General features: G+C 40.6%; 1 protein-coding gene across 1 annotated transcript in view; it reads left to right on the top strand.

Moving 5' to 3' along the window:
* Nucleotides 1-15,484, top strand: part of BCL2L10 (BCL2 like 10) — a 36,055-nt gene extending 20,571 nt beyond the window's left edge. The window contains exons 3-4 of the transcript XR_006602906.1: nt 13,076-13,263; nt 15,194-15,484. The gene's annotated coding sequence lies outside the window, so the exon portion shown is untranslated. The remainder of the gene's footprint in view (nt 1-13,075; nt 13,264-15,193) is intronic.
* Nucleotides 15,485-21,029: the final 5,545 nt, after the last annotated feature.

The following is a 21,029-nucleotide window of genomic DNA, read 5'->3' as shown; positions in this document are numbered from 1 at the left end:
CATCTGGTCCTTGAGTCATTAAAAACTATTTCCTTGTTATTTTTCTGTTTAGATGATCTAACCAGTTATGTAAATGGGATCTTAAAGTGCCCTACTATTATTGTGCTACTTTCAAAGTCTATTTTTTTGATACAAGTATTATGACCCCAGCATTCTTTTCACTTCTGTTTGGTTAATAAATTATTTTCCAACCTTTCACCCTTTTTTTTTTTTTTTTTTTTTTTTTTTTTTTTTTTTTTAGAGCAGGGTTTGGGGGAGGGCAGATGGAAGGAGGGAGGAGAAGGAGAACCTTAAACAGACTCTGGGCTGATTGCAGAGCCTGAGTTAGGCTTGATCTTAGACCCCCAAATCACGACCTGAGCCAACGCCAAGAGTCAAAACGCTCAACCGACTGTGCCACCAGGAACCCTCACATTTTTAAAAAGTTTTATTTATTAGATAATCTCTGTACCCAACGTGGGGCTCAAACTCACCGAGATCAAGAGTCATGTACTCCTCCAACTGAGCCAGCCAGGCACCTCTATCCCTTTACTTGTGTTCTGTGTCTTTAGGTCTAAAATGAGTCTTTTGCAGGCAACATAGGTCTTGCCTTTTTTTTTTTTTTTTCAATTAAAGATTTTATTTTTTTATTTGACAGAGAGAGGGGGAACACAATCAGGGGGAACGGGAGACAGAGAAGCAGGCTTCCCGCTGAGCAGGGAGCCTGATGTGGGGCTTGACCTGGGATCATGACCTGAGCTGAAGGCAGACGCTTAACTGACTGAGCCACCCAGGTGCCCCAGGTCTTGCTTTTGTTTTAATCCATTCTGTCACCCTGTGTCTTTTGAGAGTTTAGTCCATTTACATTGCAAGTAATTACTGATAGATGTGTACTTCCTGCCACTTTGTTACTTGTTTATAGGTATTTTTGTAGTTCTTCTCTAATCTTGTTCTCTTCTCTCCTCATTGGCTGGATTTCTTTAGTGATAAACTGGGATTCCTGTTTATTTTTTTGCATATCTATTACCAGTTTTTCACTTAACAGTTACCATTAGGTTTGTATATAATATAGTATGCATATAGCACTCTACGTTAAGTTGATGGTCATTAAAGTTTGAACCAGCTCTAAAAGCACGAAATTTTTACTCTCCTCCCCCTATTTTGGTATATGGTGTCATACTATGTATCCTTTGATTTTGTGAATCCGTTGACTGATCTTTTTATACATAGGCATAATTTACTGCTTTTGCACTTGTACTTTTCTTACTCCTGCTTATTGTCTTTCCTTTAGGCTCAAAGAGTCCCCTTTAACATTTCCTACAGGACTTACTTGGTGGTGATGCCTTCAACTTTTGTTTGGGAAACTTTTTATCTCTTTATTGATTCTGGATGGTAGCCTTCCTGGGTAGAGTATTCTTGCTTGCATGGTTTTTCTTTTCAGCACTTCAAATGGATCATGCCACTTTCTTCTAGCCTACAGAGGTTTTCTGCTGGAGGTGGGGCACATGTTAGCATGTTTTCTTTTTCTCTTGCTCATCTTAAAATTCTCTGTTGAGCACCATTTTTTGCCACTTGAATTACTACATGTCTTGGGGTGGCTCTCCTTGGGTTGATTTTGCTAGGGACTCTGTACCTCCTGGATCTGGATTTCTATTTGCTTCCTCAGATTTGAGAAGTTTTCATCTATTGTTCACATACATTTTCTACCCCCTTCTCTCCCTCTTCCCCTTCTGGGATCCCTGTATTGCAGATGTTTCTGTGCTCAGTGATGTTGCTGATCTATTCCCATTTTTTATTATTTTTTCTTTCTCCTTTTCAGCTGGATTGCTCTCCATTCATTGCTCTGTCTTCCAGGTAGCTGATTTGTTCTATTTCCTCTGGTTTGCTCTTTATTCTCTCTTGCATATTTTCCATTTCAGTTACTGAGTTCTTGATCTCTGACTGGTTCTTTCTTATATTTTCTCTCTCTTGTGGAGAGTCTTACTGAAATCCTCCACTCTTTTCTCAAGTCCAGTGAGTATCTTTATAACTATTACTTTAAATCCTTTATCAGGCATATTGCTTATCTCCCTTTTGTTTAGTTCTCCTGCTATGATTTTTGACCTGTTCTTTCATTTGGGACACATTCCTTTGTCTTCTCATTTTGTCTAATGCTCTGTGTTTGTTTCTGTGTGTAAGGAAAGTCAGCTACGTCTCCTGCTCTTGGAGGTAGTGACTTCGTGAAGAAGTAGTCCTGTAGTGCTGTGCAGTGTAATGTCTGACTTACTTCACTTACAATAACCTCTAGGTCCATCCATGTTGTCTCAAATGGAATGATGTCATCCTTTTTATATATACATAATCTAGTATCCATGTAGGTGTATGTTTAAAGCCTTTATTTATTTATTTGAGAGAGAGAGAGAGCACAAACAGGGAGTACCAAAGGGAGAGGGAGAAGTAGACTCCCTGCTGAGCAGGGATTTCCCAGGACCCTGGGATCATGACCTGAGCCAAAGGCAGATGCTTAGCCAACTGAGCCATCCAGGCTCCCTGTATTTAAATATATATACACACATATGTATATAAATGTAAATACATACAGTACATTTTCCTTCTCCGTTTGTCTGTTGATGGACTCTTGGGCTGCTTCCATAATTTGGGTATTATAAATAATGCTGCAATGAACATAGGGGTGCATATATTTTCCCAGTTAGTGTTTTCATTTACTATGGGTAAATACCCAGTAGTGGAATTCCTGCATCATACGGTGTTTTTTTAAAAAAATATTTTATTTATTTACTTGACAGATCACAAGCAGGCGGAGGTGGGGTGGGGTGGGGAGCAGGATCCCCACTGAGCAGAGAGCCCAATATGGGGCTTGATCCCAGGACCCTGGGATCATGACCTGAGCCAAAGGCCGAAGCTTTAACCCACTGAGCCACCCAGGTGCCCCTCATGCGGTATTTTTAACTTTTTGAAGAACTTTAATAGTGTTTTCTCCATTGCCTTCCATTTTAGATTCCCACCAACAGTGCACAAGTGCCATCTCTTATTTCTTGCCAACACTTTTTATTGTTTGTGTCTTTTATTTTAGCCATTCTAACAGGTATGAGGTGATCTCTCATTATAGTTTTGATTTGTGTTTCCCTGATGAGTGATGTTGAGCATCTTTCCATGTGCCTGTTGGCCACCCGTATGACATCTTTGGAAAAGTGTTCATGTTCTCTGCCCATTTTGTAATTGGATTATTTTTTTTGGCATTGAGTTGTATAAGTTCTTTATGTATTTTGGAGACTACCCCTTACTAGATACATCATTTGCAAATACTTTTTTCCACTCAGTAAGTTGCCATTTGGTTTTGTTGATTGTTTTACTTTGCTCTGCGGAAGCACTTGATGTAGTCCTAATAGTTCATTTTTTGTTTCCCTTGCCTTAGGAGAGCCTATCTAGAAAAATGTTACTGTGGCCAGTGTCAGAGAAAATACTACCTGTGTTTTCGTCTGGGATGTTTATGGTTTCAGCTCTCATTTAGGTCTTTAATCCATTTTGAGTTTATTTTTATATAAGTTGTAAGAAAGTGGTACAGGTTCATTCCTTTGCATGTAGCTATCCAGTTTTCCCAGTACCATTTGTTGAAAACACTGTCTTTCTCCCTGTTGTATATTCTTGCCTCCTTTTTCATGGATAAATTGACCATATAATAGTGGGTTTATTTCTGGGCTGTCTATTCTGTTCCATTGATCTCTGTGTCTGTTTTCGTGCGAGTACCATACTGTTTTGAGTACTGCTCTTTGTAGTGTATCTTAAAATCTGGGATTTGTTTTCATCCATCTTTGTTCTTTCTCAAAATTTCTTTGGCTCTTTGGGGTTTTCTTTAATTCCATACAGACTTTAGCATTATTTGTTTGATTTTGTGAAAAATGCTGTAAGTATTTTGATAGGGATTGCACTGAATCTCTAGATTCTTTTGGATATAATGGAAATTTTAACAATATTCTTCCAGTACATGGGCACAGAATATATTTCCATTTGTGCATTTTCAGTTTCTTTGACCCATGTTTTAGTTTTCAGAGCACAGGTCTTTCATCTCTTTAGTTAATTTTATTCCAGGGTATTTTATTCTTTCTGGTACAAGTGCAGATGGTATTTTTTAATTTGTCTTTCTGTTACTTTGTTATCAGTGTATAGAAATGCTGCTGATTTCTGGGTATTAATTTTGTATCCTGCCCCTCTACTAACTTCATTTATCACTTCTTATAATTTTTTGATGGAATCTTCAGGATTTTCTGTGTATCATATCATACAGTCTGCAAATAGTGATAGTTTACTACTTTACCAAGAGATGGATGTACCTTCTCTCTTGTCTAATTGCTGTGGCTAGGACTTTCCAGTACAGTGGTGAATAATGGTGGTGAGAATGGACATCCTTGTCTTGTTTCTGACCTTACATAGAAAGCTCTGTTTTTTCACTAAGTATTATGTTAGCTGTGGGTTTTCATATATGGCCTTTATTATATTGAGGTATATTCCCTCTAACCCCACTTTGTTCAGACTTTTATCATGAGTTGACACTGAATCTTGTCAAATACTTTTTCTGCAGCATTTGAGATGATTGTATGATCTTAATCCTTTGTTTTGATGATGTGGTGTATAACACTGATTGTTTTTTGCAAATAGTGAACCATTTTTGCATCCCTGGAATAAATCCCACATGATCTGCAGTGAATGATCTTTTTACTATATTACTGTATACAGTTGGCTCATAGATGCAAAAGTCTTCAGGGATATTGGACTGGAGATTGTGTGTGTGTGTGTGTGTGTGTGTGTGTATGTATGATGCCTGTGGTTTTGGTATTAGGGTAATACTGGTGTCATGAAATGAATTTGGAAGCTTTCCTAACTCTTTTTCAAATAGTTTGAAAATAATTGTGTATTTTTCCTTAAATGAGTAGTAAAATTTACCTGTGAATCCCTCTGGTTCTGAACAACTATTTTTGGTGATTTTTTGATTACCAATTAAATTTCACTACTAGGAATTGGTCTGTTCAGGTGGTCTGTTTTTTTCCTGGTTCATTTTTGGAAGGTTGTATTTTTCTAGGAATATATCCCTTTATTCTAGGTTGTCCAATTTGTTGGCATATAATTTGTCACAATATTTTCTTACAATCGTTTGTATTTCTCTGGTGTGAGTTGTTACTTCTGATTTTATTTATTTAGATACTTTCTCTTTTTTGGATGAATCTGGCTAAGGGTTTGTCTGTTTTGCCCTTTTTCCCCCTTTGCTCCTTTGCTAATTCCACATGTGAATGAGATCATATAGTATTTGTCTTTCTCTGGCCGACTTATTTCCCTTAGCATTATTCTCTCTAGCTCCATCCATGTTGTTGCAAATGGCAAGATTCCATTCTTTTTATAGCTGAATAATAATGTATTCTACATATATATTTTCTTTATTCATTCATCATCAGTGGATGCTTGGGCTGCTTCCATTGTTTGGCTATTATAAATAATGCTGCAGTAAACATGGAGGTGCATGTATCCCTTTGAATTAGTGTTTTTGGGTTTTTTGGTTAAATACCCAGGTGTGCAGTTCCTGAATCATACAGTAATACTATTTTTAATTTTTTTTAAAGATTTTATTTATTTATTTGACAGAGAGAGATCACAAGTAGGCAGAGAGGCAGGCAGAGAGAGAGAGAGAGGAGGAAGCAGGCTCCCTGCTGAGCAGAGAGCCCGATGCGGGACTCGATTCCAGGACCCTGAGATCATGACCTGAGCTTAAGGCAGCGGCTTAACCCACTGAGCCACCCAGGCGCCCTATTTTTAATTTTTTGAGGAACCTCCATTCTGTTTTCTGCAGTGGTTGCTCTGGTTGGTATTCCCATCAACAGTACAAGAGAGTTTATTTTTCTCCACATCCTTGCCAATACTTGTTGTTGATGGTGTTTTTTATTTAAGCCATTCTGACAGGTATGAGGTAATACCTCATTGTAGTTCTGATTTGCAACTCCTTTATGAGTGATGTTGAGCATCTTTTCATATATCTGTTGGCCAACTCTGTGTCTCTGGAGAAACATCTGTTCATATCTTCTGCCCATTTTAAAATTGTTTGGGGAGGGTGTTGAGTTTTATTAGTTCTTTATGTATTTTTGGATACTAACCTGTTACTGGATGTCATTTGCAAACATCTTCTCCCATTGAGTTGGTTGCCTTTAATTGATGGTTTCCTTTGCTTTAGGGAAACTTTTTATTTTGATATAGTCCTAGTAGTTTATTTTTGCTTTTATGTCCCTTGCCTCAGGCGACATATCTAGAAAAATGTTGCTATGGCCAGTGTCTGACCAGTTATTGCCTGTGCTCTCTTCTAGGAGTTTCATGGCTTTGGGTCTCACATTTACATCTTCAAACCATTTTGACTTTATTTTTGTGTATAGTGATAGAAAGTGGTCCCACTGCATTCGTTTACATGTAGCTGTCCAGTTTTTCCAACACCATTTGTTGAAGAGACTGTCTCTTTTCTGTTGTATATTCATTCCTCCTTTGTTGAAGATTAATTAACTGTTTAACCATGGGGTTTATTTTGGGGTTTTCTGTTCTATTCCATTGATGCCAATACCATACTGGTTTAATTACTACCACATTGTAATCTAGAATTGTGATAACTCCAGTTTTTTCTTTTTCAAGATTGCTTTGAGTATTTGAGGTCTTTTGTGCTTCCGTACAAATTTTAGAATTGTTTGTTCTAGTGCTGTGAAAAATGCTGTTGGTATTTGGATAGGGATTGCATTAAATCTATACACTGCTTTGGGTAGTATAGACATTTTAACAATATTTCTTCTTCTAGTCCATGAGCACAGAATATCTTTCCATTTCTTTGCATTGTCTTTAATTTTTTCATCAGTGTTCAACAGTTTTCAGACTACAGGTCTTTCACCTCCTTGGTTAAATTTATTCCTAGATATATTACTGGTTTTGGTGCAATTGTAAATGGGATTCTTTCCTTAATTTCATGTTCTTTGCTTCATTATTAGTGAGTAGAAATACAACAGGTTTCTCTACATTGATTTTTGTAGTCTATGACTTTACTGTATTCATTTTTCAGTTTTAATGGATTTTTGGAGTCTTCAGGGTTTTCTATACATACAGTATCATCTGCAAATAGTTTTATTACTACTTTACCAGTTTGGATGCCTTTTATTTCTTTGTTGTCTAATTGCTGTGGCTAGGACTTCCAGTACGGTGTTGAATAAAAATAGTGAGACTGGACACCTTTGCTAGTTCCCCATCTTAGGAGAAAAGCTCTGTTTTCTCCCATTGAATATGATGTTAGCTGTGAGTTTTTCATATATGGCCTTCATTGTGTTCCCTCTAAGCCTACTTTGTTGAGGGTTTTATCATGGATGGATGTTGTACTTGGTGGAGTGGTTTTCCTGTATCTATTGAAGTGATCATACGGTTTTTATTCTTATTGGTGTGAAATATCCTGTTGATTTGACTCGCCAATATTGAACCAGTCTTGCACCCTAGGAATAATTCCCATTTCATTGTGGTGAATGATTTTTTCAGTATACTGTTGGATTCAGTTGGCTGATACTTTGTTGGGGTTTTTTGTATCTGTGTTCATGAGGGATGTTGGCCTGTGGTTCCTTTTTTTTTTTTTTTTTTTGTGGTGTCTTTATCTGGTTTTGGTGTCTGGGTGATACTGGCTTTGTAGAATGAATTTGGAAGTTTGCCTTCCTCCTCTGTTCTTGGAACAGTTTGTAAAGAATAGGTATTAATTTTTAAATGTTTGATAGAATCCACCTGTGAAGCTCTCTGGTTCTGGACTTCTGTTTAGGGGAATTTTCAAATATTACTGATTAACTTTCATTGTTGGTAATTGGTCTGTTCAAATTTTCTCTTCCTGCTTTAGTTTTGCTAAGTTCTATGTTTCTAGGAATCTATCCATTTCTTCTCAGTTGTCCAATTTGTTGGCATATAGGTTTTCATAATAATCTGTTAAAGTTGTGCAACATCTGAACAACACAACAATACTCTGTTGTGTTGGTTGTTATTGAGTCCTCTGTCTCTGTCTCTCGCTCTTGAATCTGTCTAGAAGATTACCAGTTTTATTGGTCTTTTCAAAGAACCAGTTCCTAGTTTCATCTATTTTTTTAGATTATGTATTATTTCTGCTCTAACTTTATTATTTCCTTCCTTGAGTTTGGTTTGGGTTTTGTTTCTTCTTTTTGTAGCTCGTTTTAGGTATAAACTTAGGTTGTGGGAGACTTTTCTTGCTCCTTGAGGCAGGCCTATATTCTATACTTCCCTTTTAGAACCACTTTTGCTGCATCCCAGAGATTTTGGGGCATCATGGTTTTGTTTTCACTTGTTTCCATATAATTCTATTTTTTTGGTTGACCCATTCGTTGTTCAGTAGCATCTTACTTAACTTACATGTATTTGTGTCTTTCCAGCTTTTTTCTTGTGGTTGATTTCTAGTTTCATAATGTTGTGGTCAGAAAAGATGCATGGTATGACTTCAGTTTTTTAAAAAATTTATTCAGACTTGTTTTGTGACTTGTGTCCCATTCTGGAGAATGCTCCATGTGCAGTTGAAAAGAATGTGTATTCATTCTGTTTTAGGATGCAGTGATCTCAGTATGTCTGTTAAATCCAGCTGGTCCAGAGGATCATTCAAAGCTAGTGTTCCCTTACTGATTTTCTGTTTGGATGATCCGTCCATCAGTGTATGTGGGATGTTAACATCCCCTACTATTATTGTGTTAATATTATTTCCTTCATGTATTTATTTGACAGAGAGTACAAGTAGACAGAGTGGCAGGCAGAGGGACAGGGAGAAGCAGGCTCCCCACTGAACAGGGAGCCCGATGCAGGGCTCGATCCCAGGACCCTGGGATCATGACCTGAGCCAAAGGCAGCTGCTCAACTGACTGAGCCACCCGGGCACACACCACCCATCTGCCCCCAGCTCTCTTTTGACATCCATTTACATGATAAATCTTTTCCATCCCCTCATTTTCCAAATGCAGTTGTGTTTAGGTTTGAAATTAGTCTCTTGTAGGCAGCATTATGATGGGTCTTGTTTTTTATTCGCTTACCATCCTCTGCCTTTTGATTGGAGCGTTTAGTCAGTTTACACTCAAAGTAATTATTGATGTGTATTTATTGCCATTTTGTTACTTGTTTTGAGGTTATTTCTGTAGATTTTTCTCTAATCCTTTCCTCTTTTGCTCTTTCATGGTTTGTTGGCTTTCTTTAGTGATAACTTGTGTTCCCTTCTCTTTATTCTTTGCGTATGTGTTACTGTGTGTGTGGTTACAATCAGGTTTCCACACATCTTCTGCGTAACATCTTCTGCGTAATAGCATCTGTATGAAGTTGATAGTTACTTAAGTATGAATATATTGTATACTCCTCTGCCTGCTATGTTTTACACATATGGTGTCATAGTTAGCATCCTTTCAGGGATCCCTTGACTGGCTTTTACAGAAATACTTATTTTTACTGCTTTTGTGTTTCCTCCCTTTGTACTATCACTTTCAGTCTGGCCTTTTCAAACAGTTCCCTTTAGTATTTCTTGCAGGGCTAGTTTAGTGGTCGGGAATGCCTTTCATTTTTGTCTGTGAAACTCTCTCTCCCCCTCTATTCTGAATGATGTACTTGCTGAACAGAGTATTCTTGGCTGCAGACTTCTTTCCTGTCAGCATTTTCAGTATATCATGCCACTCCCTTCTGAGCTGCCAAGTGACTACTGAAAACTGTACTGATAGCTTTTTGGAGTTTCCCTTGTATGTGATTTTTCCTGCTTTGAAATTTTTTTTATCACTATATTTTTGCCACATTAATTGCTGTGTGTCTTGGTGTGCACCTTCTGTGAATTTGTTGGGGGCTCTCTGTGCTCATAGATTTGTTTCCTTTCCCAGATGAGGGAAGTTTTCAGCTGTTACTCAAATAAATTTTCTGTCCCCTTCTCTCCTCTAACATCCCCATAATACAGATGTTACCACATTCGATTGAGTCAATCAGGCATATTATTTATATTTGTTTCACTTAGATTTGTTGCTTTGATTTGGTCCTGTTCTTTCATTTGGGACATATTTCTGTGTCTCCTCTTTATGTTGTGTATGTGTGAGGAAAGCTAGCCACTTCTCTCGCTCTTAGCGATAGCAGCCTTCTGAAGAATAGGGCCAGTAATGCAGTGCCGTGTCCCCTGTTACCTGGGGCCTGGCACTTCAGAGTGTCTCCTGGGTGTGCTGTGCTTGTTCTGCGGTTGAGTCCTGGGCACCACCTTCCTCAGATCCGGTTGTCTGCAAGGTTCCCTTTGCCTGCTCTGTGCAGGGCCTGGTTCCCAGCAGGGGAGAGGTGCATTTTAACAAGGTACACAGTCGTATGCTTGTGAAACGTGCCCTGTGCTGAGGGTCAAGGTCAAGGGTTGTGTTGGCAGAGTTTGCACTGGTCTTCAGGGGGAGGAGGGCCTGACTTTTTTCCCCTACTTTTTCTTTTTTTAGTCTCTTTGATTTATTTATCCTCTGATCGTTATACTTTCTTTTCCTCTATTCCCCTGGAACCTTACTTGAGCCTTTTTTTTTCTTTCGAATTAGGCTTGTAGCACTATATACATCCCTCTTAGAACTGCTTTCTCTGTATCCCAAAGATCTTGCACTATTGTTTTCTTTTCATTTTCATTTACCTCCATGTATTTTCTTTTCTGCTTGGCTTGCTTCCTTGAACAATGGGTAGATTGTCCTGTCTCCCTATGCTTTTTTTTTTTCTAGTCCTTCTTTGCTGGGATTTGTCTCATACCATTATGATCAGAAAAGATACATGTGGGCGCCTAGGTGGCTCAGTGGGTTAAGCCGCTGCCTTTGGCTCAGGTCATGATCTCAGGGTCCTGGGATCGAGTCCCGCATCGGGCTCTCTGCTCAGCAGGGAACCTTCTCCCTCTATCTCTCTCTCTCTCTGCCTGCCTCTCCATCTACTTGTGATCTCTCTCTGTCAAATAAATAAATAATAAAATCTTTAAAAAAGAAAAAAAGATACATGCTAGGAGTTAAAGCTCCTTAAATTTATTGAGGCTTGTTTTGTGGCCTGATTTATGTTCTAGTCTGGAGAACATTCCATGTGCACTTGAAAAGGATGTATATTCTGTTTAGGGATGGGATGATCTGAATATATGTTCTGTCCATCTGGTCTAATGTTTCCTTCAAAGACTATTTTCCTTATTGATTTTCTGCCTCCATCTATCCATTGATGGAAATGGGAGTTTTAAAGACCCCCCCACCCCATTACTGCTGTATTACCATCAGTTTCTCTCTTTAGGTCTGTAAATCCTTGCTTTATCTTCTTAGGTGCTCCAGTATTGGGTGCATAAATATTAATATTTGTTATATCCACTTGTTACTATAGTAATGTCCTTCCTTGCCTCTAAAACAATCTTTGTTTTAGCAAAGTCTATTTTTTTTCTGGTGCTGATACACTGGAAAACAATATGGAGGTTCCCCAAAAAGTTAAAAATAAATACCCTAAGTTAAGAGTATAAAAGTTAAAATTATGGGGAGGGTATGTGCTTTGGTGAGTGCTGTGAAGTGTGTAAACCTGGCAATTCACAGACCTGTACCCCTAGGGATAAAAATATATGTTTATAAAAAATAAAAAAAATTAAAGAATTAAGAGTATAAAAGTTAAAATTAAAAAACGTTAAAAATAAATACCCTAATAAATACCCTAAAAATATTTACCCAAAGAAAGCAAAAACCAGTAGCTCAAAGGGATACATACCCCGATATTTATAGCAGCATTATCTACAGTGGCCAAAATATTGGAACAGCCCAAGTGTCCACTGACTGATTAATGGATAAAGAAGATGTGTGTGTGTGTGTGTGTGTGTGTGTGTGTAATATTACCCAGCCATAAAAAAAAAGATTGAAATCTTGCCTTTGCAATGACATGATGGAGTTAGTATAATGCTAAGCAAGATAAGTCACTCAGAGAAAGACAAATACCGTATGGTTTCGCTCAGGTGGAATTTACAGAGCAAAACAAAGGAGGGACTAGGGGGAGAGAAGCGAAGAGAACAAACTGATGGTCATCAGAATGGAGGCGGGTGAGGTGATGGGGATGAAGAAGTGAGTGTACTGCTTGTGAGGAGCACCACGGGTTGGATGGCAGTGGTGGATCATTGGATTATACAGCTGAAACTTACCCTGTATGTTAAATAACTGGAATTCAAATAAAAACAGTATTTTTGATATAAATATTAAATGTATAATGATCTATAATCCTGTTTGGGCATGTGCTTTAAAACTTTCTGAGGTGTTCAACAACTCCCAAGATTTGAAATGGCACATGAAGTCTTTTTTACTAATTAGGCTTGTTTATTTGGTATTTTCAGTTACTTGGAAAGCACTGTCAAACCAACAGTGATGAGCATTAGGTTATATTATATGGGTAAATGCTATAACGAGCCTAGAAAATATATGAAGTTCCTTGTTTTACTATGTCCTAGTATAAGGCCACTACTTAAGTGATTGACATGTTATGTCACAGAAATAACCAGATTTCCTTGTCAGTTGCATTGTAATGAACTTTCAGATCTTTAACCATGTCCATTTGAGGATTGGTCTTTTGGGGTGGTTTTGTTTTTTTGTTTGTCATTTATAGTTTTAAGATTTAGTCTAGAGCACATGAGCAAGGGGAGGGGCAAAGAGAATCCTCAAGCAGATTCCCTGCTGAGCTCAGAGCCTGATGTGGGGCTCAATTGTAGGGACCTGAGCCAGAATTAAGAGCCAGCCACCCCTCATTTGATGCTCTTGCAAAATGTGTTTCTTCTTCAAAGAGATTCATAAAGGGAACTTTTGACAAATAATGTTTTTGGTATATTCAAAACTGAGCTAGGTAAGAATTTCCAGAAATAATGGAAAAGCCACATTCAAACAAAAACTAATATAGGACTGAATGAATTGAGGAAAATGATAAAATATCCTTCGTGAACAAATTGAAACATTTAATTTTTCTCCCTACCTCAACCCTCCACAGTCTAGAAACTAAGTATTCTTCCTTCTATGGCAATTATAGTTACTTGTGTAAGTTAAATAAAAACCTGTTCTCCTAACAGGACACTGTTTGGAAGATTGGTTATATTACCAAGGCTTTGACTGGAATGTTGTACTTGAGAGAGAAATGCATCACCTCAGATACGACCAGACCACTTTAAGGAATTAAGATTGACCTTACGGAACCAAGGAGCCTCTTGGAATTGTTGGCCTGATTCCTTGCTTGCAGAGTTCCCAGCGACCTTACCAGGTGAGTAAGGAATGTCTTCCTGGAGGGTGCAAGAATCACAGCATATTTTGGGCATCTGAAGAAGAGAAATTCACTCAAATCAACAGGAATTGCAGGCAGGTCCGATGATGAGAATTTGGCTTGTCTCTGGCCTTGAGTTCAATCTAGAGATTCCTCTAAAATCTGCTTTACTTGGAACTTTTTATAAGGACTTAATGATCCGTCACTGTTCTTGATGAGCTTATGTGAATAATTGGGCCAAGTTAGTTAAAACTGGGCTTGTTTTAACACTAATGAGTTTTGATTTGGCTATTTCTGGAAATAAGGGTGAATTTAGAAAAATTTTAGAAAAATTCCAGTATGGTATCCTTATGATGTTCGAGTCTAGTTTCAACTTTAAATGTTGTTTGCCTAAGCTAGACAACTGGAGGTAAACTTCAGAGAGATTGCTCTAAGAGCTCCCATGTAAACAGTTTCCCTGATGGTTACTCTGTGGGGAATAATAAAAAGGACCCCGTGGGCCTATGGATGATTGAGACAGCGGGATGAGGGGATGGACTCCCCAGCAGTTGTGGGACTCTCATATCACCTTGAGCACTTCTCTGTGGCTGGCATGACAAAATTGCTCCTTAAAAATCAGAGCATTGTGCTCGCTTCGGCAGCACATATACTAAAAATCAGAGCGTTACCCCACTCCATGGGGCTAAGTATAAAATAGTGGAGATAAGGGATGGCCTCACCTTGCTTCATGATTGGAGAATGCACTTAGGGATGCCCTTCTCTCGAGAGACCAGTCCTCTCCCACTTACCCACAATTCCTCATTCCTAGGATATTGTAAAGGCTAGACAAGGCAAAGAGGGCTTCTTGATGGTTTTATCCTTCACCCACATTTGCCCCAGGAGGTACCTCTGTCAATGTCACATTGTAAGTAGAGGCTTTAGCCAAGCAGACAGGAGCCACTTTTAACCAAACACAACGCAAAGCCACCCACACATTTAAAAAGTGGGCCTCCAAAACCTAATGGCCATTGATACCCTGACTGCACGTCAAAGAGGAAGTTATTAATGCTAATACTGAGACTAAATGACATGCATATGTCCCAGACATCTCTCCCTGTGTATCTAAAGTTTTAGCAGATGTGCATACCATACCTAAATTTTTTTTTTTTTTTAACAATGGGCACATTATGCTGAGCTACACAACCAATCTTCTTACTGGATTTGTGGTTTACTGCCCCTACCAAGCACTGCAGGCCGCCCTTAGTGGTCTTCTCCATTACACGGTACAGATGAGCATTATTTGTAGCAGTGCATAGCCCATGTGTCACCTCAGTACCAGCACACACACGGATATTTCCATTACTAAGAAGGTGTTTTCTTGGCGGCCTATGGAAAATATTACATGGAACTCTCCAGGCCATAAGAGGCCTTCCTCTTACCTTCAGACAATATGCCAACCCGGGGATGGGCTCCCAGAACTGACAGATAGGACCCATGTTCCATTGGGTCTAGACATCTGACCTCTATTTTTCTTCCATCAGGCTTAGAAAATGGCATATGGCCCATTGAAGCCCTTGATCAGTGCACACTGAAGGCCTTAAATGATTCTCAAAAGAGCATTACAGTATTAAACACTGAAATGACCCAAATGCATAAAGCAGTTCTGGAAAGTAGAATGGCATTAGAGGTCTTAAAATAAGCAGCACAAGGAGGAATATATGCCATTACTAAGGCAGAATTCTTTCGATACTAACAGAAATAGAACAGAATTCTTTCGATACTAACAGAAATAGATGGGAGTAATCAAACTGGTGCTCTTTGTGTGACTGGTTACATTCCTGGTCAGGAGGTGGGCTACAGCCCATGATAAAGGGTCATCACATTGCTCTTCTTCTTTTCGTTATGATAATCCCAGTGTGTTCTCTTCACTTTGTTCTCTCCTGTTGTCCAGATACGTGGAAGCAGTTCCTGACTCCTTCACTGAGCCAGAACATGATCCTTAGTACTCAGAACAAGTCCGCCCCTGTGCACCATCTGGACTCTGCAACAGTGGCCCTCCGTAGGGACAATTTTGGTCCCATAGGTAGGGATAGCTCTACAACCCCATTCACATGAAGTTACAGAAGATGAGCCCTCTGTCCTTCAGCCTTAAAGATCTGAGGACCGAAAAAATAGCCAGATGGGAAATGAGGGATAGAAGGAAAAAAAAAAAAAACCCTCATCTTTAACCCAGAACACCCAGCATGGAGCCCAGTGCAGGGCTCAAACTCAAAACCCTGAGTGAGATCAAGACCTGGATGTTCAACCAGCTTAGCCATCCAGGCACCTCAGCTGGCTGCTGTGTTCTTGAATGGTCTCATGCCTGCCTGTATGTCTCCCTGAGAGTTAGTATTTGAGCTGAATGACAAACTACCAAGATTTCTCTCTTGCTTTTCAAGTAGAATTTGAAGAAGGGCAGCTGCCTTCAGCGTGGGTCATGATTCCAGGGTCCTAGGGTTGAGGCCCCCATCAAGCTCCCTGCATGGATCCTGCTTCTCCCTCTCTTTCTACCCATCCCCCTGCTTGTGCTGTCAAATAAATAAAATCTTTAAAAAAAAAATCTGAGGGGCACCTGGGTGGCTCAGTGGGTTAAAGCCTCTGCCTTCAGCTCAGGTCACGATCCCAGGGTCCTGGGATCCAGCCCCGCATCGGGCTCTCTACTCAGTGGGGAGCCTGCTTCCCCTCCTTCTCTCTCTGCCTGCTTGTGATCTCTGTCAAATAAAAATTTTTGAATAAGACATTTATGATCTAAGACTCCCTCCCCTGGATCTCTTACAACTTAAGAGATGTAGTAAGTAAGTAAATGTGGGACTGACAGTTAAGGACTGCATTCTCTCACCCCCACGTTTACACAGAGCTGTCCTAACTCCCAGTGTGACTACATTTGGAAAGTATTACATCTCTTAAGTCCCTAATGTTACATGAGATCATGAGGGTGGGGTTTTAATCCACTAGGACTGGTACCTTGATAAGAACAGAGGTGCAAATCAAAACCACAATGAGATCCCACCTCAAACACCAGTCAGGACAGCTACAGTCAGGAAATGTCAGATGTTGGCAAGGATGCAGAGAAAGGGGAACCCTCCTACACTGTTGGTGGGAATGCAAGCTGGTGCAGCCACTCTGGAAGACAGTGTGGAGGCTCCTCAAGATGTTAAAAATAGAGCTACCTATGACCCAGCAATCACACTACTGGGTATTTACCCCAAAAGATACAAATGTGATTTGAAGGGGCACATGCACCCCACTGTTTATAGCAATATCCATAATAGCCAAACTATGGAAAGACCTTAGATGTCGGTCAACATTAATATATAATGATTATATATGTGTGTGTGTATACACACACAATGGAATATTATGCAGCCATCAGAAAAGTGCAACAGTGGGCACCTGGGTGGCTCAGTGGGTTAAAGCCTCTGCCTTCCGCTCAGGTTATGATCCTGGGGTCCTGGGATTGAGTCCCACGTTGGGTTCTCTGCTTGGTGGGGAACCTGCTTCCTCCTCTCTCTCTGCCTGATTCTCTGCCTACTTGTGATCTCTGTCAAATAAGTAAATAAAAATCTTTTTTTTTTTTTTTAATTTATTTGACAGAGATCACAAGTAGGCAGAGAGGCAGGCAGAGAGAGAGAGAGAGGAGGAAGCAGGCTCCCCGGTGAGCAGAGAGCCCAATGCGGGACTCGATCCCAGGACCCTGAGATCATGACCTGAGCCAAAGGCAGCGGCCCAACCCACTGAGCCACCCAGGCGCCCTAGTAAATAAAAATCTTAAAAAAAAAAATGCAACAGTGTGGATGGAACTAGAAGGTATAATGCTAAGTGAAATAAGTCAGAGAAAGACAATTACATCTCACAGATATGTGGAATTTGAGAAACAAGGCAGGGACGGTTGGGGGGAAGAGGGAAAAAATGAAGAAATCAGAAAGGGAGACAAACCATAAGAAACTCTTAACCTCAGGAAACAGAGGGCTACTGGGAGTGGTGGGGATAAGGTGGCTGGGTGATGGACATTGGGGAGTGTATGTGCTATTGTGAATGTTGTGAATTGTGGAAGACCGATGAATCACATAAATGTACCCTGAAACAAATAATACATTATATGTCAATTTTAAAAAGCCATCCAGGGGCACCTGGGTGGCTCAGTGGGTTAAGGCCTCTGCCTTCGGCTCAGTTCATGATCCCAGGGTCCTGGGATTGAACCCTGCATCGGGCTCTCTGCTCAGCAGGGAGCCTGCTTCCCCCCCATCTCTACCTGCCTCTGCCTACTTGTGATCTCTCCCTCTGTCAAATAAATAAATAAAATCTTTAAAAAAAAAAAAAGCCATCCAGTTGAGGGTGCCTGCGTGGGTCAGTGGGTTAAGCACCTCCCTTCAACTCAGGTCATGATCCTAGGGCTCCTTGCTCAGCAGGGCAGCTGCTTCTCCCTCTCCCTCCTGCTTCCTCTGCTTGTGTGTGTGCATTTGCTCATTCATTCTCATTCTCTGTCTCTCTCAAAAAATAGTCAGCCAGTCAATGCATCAGGCTTCCCAGCTTTAAATATTGTAACAATGACCCAGTTTCCAAAAGCAGGTCAGACTGCTTAATGGCCAAGAGTTTGTGCCATCAGCATCGGGCCAAATCTCTGGCCTTACTACACTGTATATGCACAAGCCAGTCCACCCCATACTTGGTCTCTTTCTGACTCTTTTGTTCTGGAGTCTGCTCCCTCTGCCTCTCCCCGCATTTGTTCTCTCAATCTCTTGCTCTCTCAAATAACATCTTTAATTATAGTTCACATACAGTAATAGTTGTAGGCATGCAACATAGTGATTCAGCATTTAATATACATTACCAAATAATGCTTACCAGATATGTGTAGTTACCAGTTGCCACCAAAAGTGACTACGATATTGGCTATATTCTGTATACTGTCATTTTCACCCCATGGCTTACACATAATTGGAAGTTTGTACCTCTTAATCCCCTCTGTATTCCACCAGCACCATCCCTCTGAACTCCTTGCCTTCTGGCAACTGCAAGATTTTTCTTTGCAATATGAGCTTTATCTTGTTTTTTTGTTTTTTGGATTCCACATATAGGTGAAATATGTCTGTCAGACTGACTTCACCACATACGATATTGTCTAGATCTATCCAAGTGGTTACAAATGACAAAATCTCAGTCATTATTATGGATGAGTAATATTTCATTGTATATAGAGAACCACTTTATCCGTTTGTCTATCAAGTAACACTTAGGTTGTTTCCATATTGTAGGTGCTTATGGGGGCCCAGGAAACTAGTGTAAGTAACTGTTAGGGCCCAGGAGACTGTACCCTAAACCATTGTCAGGGACCTAAGAGACAGAATTACATTAGGCAATGGCAGGGAGGGGAAGGGACTATACCTTGTTAGGCAATTGTTGTGGGCCCAGGAAGCTGCATCTTAGGCAATTATCGGGCCTGAAGAGACAGTTTTGATAATTTCCTCCAAACAAGTGCTGTATGAATTAATGTGGGGGCAAGGACACTGTAGCTGGAGGTGGTTTTGTATAGTCACAAGGCACTGGCTTCGGTAAATGTGGGGGGCCGGTGAAACTGCTGTGAGTTACTGGGGGGAAAAAATCTTGTTTATGGAGGGCCAGGAAATTCTCTAGTAAATATTTGGAATAAAGATCTTGAACTTAGGGGATTATGGGGGCACAGAAAGCAATTGGGTGATTTTGAGGAACCAGTAACACTATCTTATGTGTTTGTTGGGCCCTAGTAACTTTACCTTACATGGTTGGGGTGTCCCAAGAAAAGACCTTACGTGAACTGGCAGGGGGTGGGGTGGCATTCTACCTGATATGTTTGTAGACTCCCAGAAAACTCTACCCTAGGTGATGAAAGGTCCCAAGGACCATCCAGACTAATTCGTTGTGGAAGCCAGAAATAGGGGACTGATTCTGTGGGACCTAAGCAGTTGTTCTCCCTTAGGTATGCTGGGTTCCAAGAAGCATTACCCTAGCAAGTCTAGGCCCACAAATTCTGTATAAATGATTGTGGGGGCCCAGGAGGCAACAGTTTTAGGTGATTTTGTGGAGTCAAGACCCTGCTTGAGAAGAATGCTGGGGGCTTCTAACAGTCCACTGTAGGTGACTAGAGAGCCAAGACATAGTCAACCCCCACTTCATTGATTGTGGGGACAAAATCACCTTAGCTATTTGGCAGGCATGAACAGGAAACTATAAATTGGGATATTGTGGGGATGCCAGAAAACTTGATCTTAGGTAGTCTTGGGTGCCCCGGATACTCAACCTTAGTTCTTTGAGGTACACAGGGTAAACCTTCGTGATTTGGGGGCTGACAAAAATTCGGCCTTCAGAAATACTGAGGAATATGTACCTTGTGCAATTAGGGGAAGCCAGGAAACTCAATTAGAAAATTGTGGAGGCCAGGAAAACAGTGAATTGTAGGTAAAGGCCATGAGTATATCCCCTAGTGATTTGAGGAATTAGAATGTTACACCTTGGGTGATCTAGTAGGACTAGGAAACTTACCTTCAGTTAATTTAGTATTGGAGTATCCTGGGCTCCCAGAACTCCCTCAGGTACAGTTTCTTGAGCCCTCCATAATCAACAACGAGAAAGTACCCTGGGCCCCCTAGACTACCCAAGGCAGAATTTCCTGGGGCCCCAAATCGCTGGGGAATGTATTCTGGCTCATACACACGATGAACTAAGGTGTAGTTTCCACAATACCACAATCCCCTCAGAATTCCTGGCAACCCATAAGGCCCTAAGAAATAGTTTTCTGGTCTCCCCAAGTTGTCGTAGGTACAAGTTCCTGACTATGGTCCCCTAGAATTTCTAGGTCCCTCAGTATTTTTTTTTTTAAGATTTTATTTATTCATTTGACAGAAGTCACAAGTAGGCAGAGAGGCAAGTGGCAAGAGACAAAGGGAAACAGGCCTCCTGCAGAGCAGAGAGCCTGATGCGGGGCTCGATCCCAGGACCCTGAGATCATGACCCGAGCCAAAGGCAGAGGTTTTAACCCACTGAGCCACTCAGGTGACCCGATCCCTCAGTATTTTCAAATGTAGAAGTTCAAGTAGACTCTAGATAATAAATCTTAGTACCCTGTCTCGTTCAGAGGGATGAGGTAGGTTTCCAGGCTCACAGTGTTATAGGGCACATGATACTAGCCCCACACAGTCATCTCAAATGTACTAGCCTGGCCCCTCACATGAGCTGATTCAGTTAGAGTAGATTATTGTGGCTCCCACAATCACCTAAGGTACAGCTTCTGGTGCCCCACACTCAAGCTAGTTCTGGGCCCCCCATTCACCTACAGAAGATTCCGGGAACCACACAATGACAGAAAGGTCTCTATTAATGGTACCCACCATCACCTGAGATAGAGTTTCTTGGCTCCAAAGGAACTCTGTTTCCTGGGCATCCAGAATCACCTAAGGTAAGTTCCTGGGAACACCAAATCAATCTCTGGAGTGTTCCCAGCCTTGTATCACCTCAGCTAGACTTTATGGGCCCCCTTGCAATCACTGAAGCTGTATTTTCCTGCCCCCCACCACAGACACTAAAGCCAGAGTTTAAATCACCTAAGGTTGCAGTCATCTACTCCCCCAAATCATCTAAGCTGTAGTTTCTTGGGCTCCCAGGACACCTAATGTAGAAATTCATGAGCACAACTAAGTAAGTAGAGAATCCTGAGCCCCGGGGATGACCTAAGCTATTTTCCTGAGTCCCCCACTGTCTATCTAAAGTCAGTG

Source organism: Mustela putorius, unplaced genomic scaffold (assembly GCF_011764305.1).
Source record: "Mustela putorius furo isolate JIRA1106 unplaced genomic scaffold, ASM1176430v1.1 tig00003898_pilon_pilon_pilon, whole genome shotgun sequence".
NCBI lineage: Eukaryota > Metazoa > Chordata > Mammalia > Carnivora > Mustelidae > Mustela > Mustela putorius.
Note: the sequence above shows the minus strand (reverse complement) of the source record. Positions and strands in the feature narration are given on the sequence as shown.